The following is a 6818-nucleotide window of genomic DNA, read 5'->3' as shown; positions in this document are numbered from 1 at the left end:
TCACACACCATAAAACATGCAGTTCAAAATGGAGGTGAGAGAAAGAAAAATAAATAAATAAATACATTTTATATATATATATGTGTGTGTGTGTGTGTGTGTGTGTGTGTGTGTGTGTGTGTGTGTTATATATATATATATATATATATATATATATATATATATATATATATATATATATATATATAGACACACACAATGTTGCTTGAAAATATAAACAATTGAATTACATTGCAGTTGTTTAGTTATTTGTTTTATAAGTTACATTGCAACACAGCTTTCTATTATTAGTTTCTGTGATTGCCTTGGTACTTTTACCACAGCTATTTATTTTCAGTACCAATGAAAGATTCTACTAGTATTTCTCTGAGACCTGTATATGGAAAGGGGATTTTGTTTTCAGTTTGACTAAATTGAAACTAAGCACATCCATATACTTTATAAAGCTGATATAGCAACAAATGAGCTTGTTGGACGACAGCTGTTTTTCATCGCAAAAGGTTGACAGCTGCATCCTTGACATGACTAAATCGTATCAAAGAATGGCCAGATTATTTTATCCTACACAGCTGTACCAATTACAGTTTGTAAGTGTCTTAATCTTTTAATAAGCATGTAAAAGACTATTTCTGGTACTGCCACCAGACAAAATCCTTTCTCTTGTGACTCAGTACAACTGAGAACTGATGTTTTGTAGGATTTAACAAACCAAAATTGCATATTTTTTGCTTTGCTTTGGCATAATGGAAACTGCTCACAATAAAAGGTTGACAGGATAGGAGTGCATTGACTAAAATGTAGGTTATTTATTTCCTTCTACCTCTACAGTAAAATAACAATTGTTTTAATATGTGAGCTTTTAAGAGCCCCTGCTTCCTTTTCCAGCAGATAGAGAGCTAGGTTTTTTTTCACAGCCCTGTGCTTGGGTTTTGGCCAGTGACCGTTCTCTGAACTTGCATCTGGAGCAAAAGACAAGCCAAAGATAGCTGAAATGGTTTTTTTTACTTTTTTACTTATGAAATCTCTAAACTACTCCATGTCAACCAAGTTTTGTCACTCTTCATCACTACAGCTAGTGATGAAGTGATGAAGCTGGTGATGATATATATATATATATATATATATATATATATATATATATATATATATATGAAGAGCTCTCTTCAAAGGAAGATTAAAAACTCAAAAACATGAGTTAATACACAGCATATATTATTTATATATATATATATATATATATATATATATATATATATATATATATATATATATATAATCTGTGCAATCTTAATACTAAGACTTTCAATCTGATATTATCTGTATTGGACTACATGTATAAAATGCTGTTTTTGCTATTTTTTAAGTAAAAAAAATTGCTCACTCTTTAAAGAAAATGTAACTGGATTGTGGCTCATGCAAAATCCTGAATTAATTATATACATCTCTATTTATAAGCATTTTTATCCCCTGTATGTGGAGTTAATTTGGTTGCGCAGTTGGTAAATGTTATTGGTAAGTATTTTAGTGCTAAATATAGAGCTTCAGTTCCCCATGGGGAGAGAACTGCAAATAGGACACAGATTGGCTTTTTCCACATCTTGAAACCCTTGCATTGCGAGTGCCTAACGTCATCATTTGGCAAGCAGAAGGGAAAAGACAGCGACCATAAGAAACTGCCTTGTGGTTTGTTACTTGGGAAAAACACTAATGCATCAGCAGAACCTTTTTAGTGCTGTATTTATTATTTAATCTTAAAGGTAATGTGTAAGATTATATATATATAAAACAAAATTTCTGATGCGTAACTGCAGTATACTGTACTAAGAGATGTAGAGATATTCAAAATGGGACATTTCAAACAAAATGGGACATTTCTATCCTAAATGTCCTGAACGTCCTGTTTCTCTGGAAGCCTTATGCACTTTACTGCACACCTCATGTACTCTCTCTTTCCTTCTCTTTCCCACTCCCTCTCTTAAGATCTCAGTATAAATTGGAGTGTAAACATCTTCCTGAATTTATTTGTGGTTCATCAGTGTGGCACTGTACACTCAGGAAGTCACTGGGTTAATGTTTCCATTATCATGATACTTAACTTACCTTCCCTACTTGTGTTTCTTTTCAGTTGTGTTAGACAAAACTGTCTTGCAGAATCACAAACTTGTCAACACTTACTGTTTGGGAAACCATGAATTATAACAAATTGGCAAATCAACAAATTCATATGTTTCCCATGTCAGCAATCAAGTTGCCTAGATGTTCTGGACAGATCTTTTTTGTTGTTTTTAAATTGCATTCAGTGGTTATTCTGTTTTTCTGCTGGACGCATTTGCATGTTTGTCTAATTGTAAAACTAATCAAACCGATGCAACCAGTAATTTGGAATGAATTTGCATTGATTATTAAGAAAAAAAATTTTTTTGGGGGGGGGTCTTTTAATAATAAGCTCTTTAAGATTTTCGACCTAAGATGAAAAGTACTGTATAAATAAAGATGATGATGATGATGATGTTTCTTATTATAAGAAACATAATATTCTTATTATATATAACAATTCTTCTTCATCTTCTTCTTCTTATTATTATTATTATTAGTATTATTATTATTATTATTATTATTATTATTATGAAGTTAAAGTGTCCCTTCACGTATCCTTTACATTATATTCATACGGAAAAAAAAAATAAAATTCTGTATGAAGACCAGTGCCAGCAGCAAGAGATTTATAAAGATTATATATACTGTAAAGTCAGTATCACAAATGTGATATTTATTCTTAATGGTTTTATTAGTTGCACACTGTCACACTTGCTTGTTGAACCAGTGTTGTTAAAGTCACACATTAACTGAATACAAGGTAACAGAATTGACCTGAGCAGAGGGGTTTGAATAGCATTTTCTGGAATCTGATGCCTAGCCTCTAGGGGTTTGCCTTTGATGTGCACGTCAACAGGTTTTGGCAGTTAACCCAGAGTCAATGTCTCACAGTTAATGTCATTCCAGTTCGTCTGGATAATTTAGAAGCTTTGCTCCCTTATCTTCATATGAGGCCATCTCTGCATAACAAACTTTCCTGGGACTTCCTGGAGCTGCAATCTTTTATCTCAGAGCCCCAGACACATGCCAAACCATTTGTGTCCAATGTTATAACTTTAGCTTTGTTCTAAAGGCTCCTAAATTTAAATGAATTTCACTTTGCATGTCAGTCCAAAAGATACAGTTATACATTAACTTAGCTCAACACTAATTTGATACAGTAATTATCCAGTTCTTTCTGAAAGAATCCTATTTTTATTCCAGAGACAGTTTTTTTACTCTAACACAAAAATCTCAGACTCAGCTTTCATATAGTAAAAATGAAGCAGTCTTACATTTTAAGCATGGGTGGAGTTCTTTGGACAGTTTAGAACTAGTAGGAAAAGGGCTGAGTTTGGACTGAAGACATGACGTGAAGCGTTCTGTGATGAGGTGTTCCCTCTGTGTGAGCCCTCAGATACACACAGACACATTCAGATCGTGACCATGTCTGTTTTCCTCATTGAGGTACAAAAGGCCTTGGTAAGAGAGCTCTGACTCATCGAAAGACAGCTAACTGATTTCAGTTTCACTCAGCAGAAGCAGGAGAGAACGAGGAAAAACCAGATTTAGCTAGTTCTAGATTGTTTGGCTATTATAGGGAACTACAAGATTAACACAAAAGTGACTGTTAATCAAGGAGTAAATGCTCAACTAGCAATTTTTAAAATCTACTTGTCCAACATTTTTTCAGGTGATGATTTTATGTCAATTTATTTTCATTTATATATATATATATATATATATATATATATATATATATATATATATGAAATTGATTAAATAAAGTTGGATTAGTGACTCATTACTAAACATGGAAAATGGGCTTTGTAAGAGGTTAAATTTAGAGCCATTACAACCTTAGCTGTTTATTTTGTCTGGTTATTTTAACATTTGAGGGCCTGCCCAGGGAAGATATGAAATGAACCATTGTAAGTAGGTGTAAAAATGAATGATTTTGCTATGAACAACATCACCCACAATGTGGTAACTGTGATGCTACCCAAAATATCCCAGAGGCATGACATAATAGCTTTATGTTTGGTTCTGACTGCAAAAGTGGGTGTGGGGAGCAATGGTATGACATTTTGTACAGCCAATCAGCAATCAGCAGTCTGACATATGGCTGGCTCTGCTAAAGCAACTAGTGGTTTTATAAGGGGAGCCTAGAGCAAACATTTACCAATCCTGAACAGTTCAGGGCGTAGTGCAATGGGTTTGACAGTGGATATTGGGCTGAGAGAGGAAACCCATATTCATGTGTCAAGGAACATGTTTGTTATGAAGGATTTCCTTGTGTGCATGCTGCATTTTGGAAAATTATATCACTAGCAAGTCTTTTCCTACTTTCCTTTTTAAGCAAATGTTCTCCTACAAACTTCCTTTTTTTATGCAGAAAATAAACTTTCATCTGACAAATTTCAGATGTGGTTGCAAAGTGTGAATACAGGCAGAGTGAGAGCTCCCACTAACTGCGTCATCACTGCTGAGCCATTTCCTTATTCACTTCCTCTTGTCTCTGTTTAGAGACAAACCCTACAACCATGGAAACCGTCTCCTAGTGAATCGAGATAAATCTTTGTTATGACATGACAACTCATACCCAGTTGTGATCAAACTCATACCCAGTTCACACATAGCCCAGCTGGTTTACTGATGTGAAACAAGAGCTCTCTTAAAAGGAAGATTAAAAACTCAAAAACATTCAGGCTTCTCAGTTAATACACAGCAAAATTTCTTGTTTTGAATTAAGGGACAGTGTCCATTTTTATCTAACTGCACACAAATAAACACGGTAAATGTTCCTTACCTAAAACAGATGATGTATCCTGTGTCATCAATTTATGGTGGATTGAAGCATTTGGCACTCTTCCTGGAGTGACTCAGGGAGTTCCCCACAGTACACCCTTGCCCAGACTCTAAAACTATCCCAAAACCCTCTATGTCTACTGAAATGGCCTCCTCAGTATGCATGGTAGGAGATTATATAGTAGCACTCAAGAAACACTAAAGTGTATCCCACATAATCCCACATACCCCACATAATAAGTTTTGTGTATACAGTGATGCCATATGCCTCTCATACAAGTGACAGTTTAGAGTGGTATGTCAGTGAAATGTCCTCCTAAAGAATACACTGTATGTTGTAGTGACTTACTGTACATCCTACTCTGAGAGTCTGACAGCTGTGTTATTCTGTCTGTCTCATTGCTTTGTATATTATATACAGACTTTGCAATTAACCCACCACACTAAAATGAATTAATCCATCAGAATACACCTTTCATACCAAAGCTGTTAATGTATGTACCACAATGATGAGATAATATTTCAGTATGCTATTGACAGTCAAAAAAAAAAAAAAATGAAAAAGAAAGACAAAGGACATAATTATAAACATTAAAATATCATGTGTGGTTGAAGAGATTTGTTCTTAACTGCATCTTTAAATAATACTATACTGTGTATAGCCTACTACAAAATTGAAACCATAAATTAATTTTGTCACAATTTCTCACTTTCACTGCTGTGTTAGAAAATCCTGTTTTTCACATGCTTTTCAAAAATGTAAAGGCTTCTGGTGCCAAAAACAGAACATTAGTTGTTATCCACATGTAGTCTGATATAATCCAAACTCATTACTCTGTGTCACTTAGGCCTTCTTGTTTACAGTGAGCTGGATCTCAACCACCATAACCACCAGGTCCTTTTGTAATATAATCTCTAAAGAGTCATGTTGATTCCCTTCATCCATTTGAATGAGGATTTACTATTACAGCACTGTCCTCTTGACCTGAAACGGATATCTTACATCTCACTGAACATGTGCTAAGGGTCAGTAGCCACACTGCCCTTCACTGTACATCAGGACAAGTGCTGGCATTGGTTAAGTCTTGGCAAGCAGTCAAGACTTTTACACATGCTGAAAACTTACCAGCCCAGAAGGGCATAACTATAGAAACCTTTCCCCCAATATCAAAAGCACATCATGCTCCACCAGATTGATTGGTGGACACCTAAATAATTAATAGGAACAAGTTGGGTCAAACTTTAAGTAAGAGTTAGGTTGGTCTATCTGTCTGTCTTACTCAATTCCATTATGTCAGCAATACATTCACATATTGCTGCAGAACTGCCTGTTTCCCATCTATTGATTTGCATATGCAAGCAAATTAAATATGAATAAAGTCTTTCCCTTTATTACCTTCTTAAATAACAGCCTTGCTTTAGCAGCAATCGTGTATTTCTGAGATCCTGTCTCTATTTTCTAGGTTTGCACAAGTGTCATGTTAGTGGTTTGTCATATAAAAAGTGATGATGTGTGATTGTCATGTGCAGAGAGTTAGGTCCTATGCCAAAGTTTGTTACAATCTGTCTGCCTTTCAATTCCTCACCTGAGTGTATGTGAAATAAGAACTGGTTTACTACTCTTAGCCAATCACGCTGCCTTTACATGAGCTTCTGTGGCCATCATGTCCCATGTCTGGTTTTGGAACAGGTGATCTGTTTATTGACATGCAAGGTTTGTTTTTCCTAGTCCTACTGAGATCATAGCCTCTATATTTGAAAGGTTTGCCTGAAACATACACATATAATGTTCATTTTAAAATAAAAAGAAAAAAATGTTTGAATGTAATTAGAGTTGACTTTTATCAAGGTCATGTCCTTTGATATGACGCGTACGGAGCATCAAAGCTACACTGTACAATTACCTGATTCTTTTATCCAAAGCAACTTACAAT

This window comes from Electrophorus electricus, chromosome 16 (assembly GCF_041902795.1).
Source record: "Electrophorus electricus isolate QZ-2024a chromosome 16, ASM4190279v1, whole genome shotgun sequence".
Lineage (NCBI taxonomy): Eukaryota > Metazoa > Chordata > Actinopteri > Gymnotiformes > Gymnotidae > Electrophorus > Electrophorus electricus.
This window is presented reverse-complemented; position numbering follows the sequence as displayed.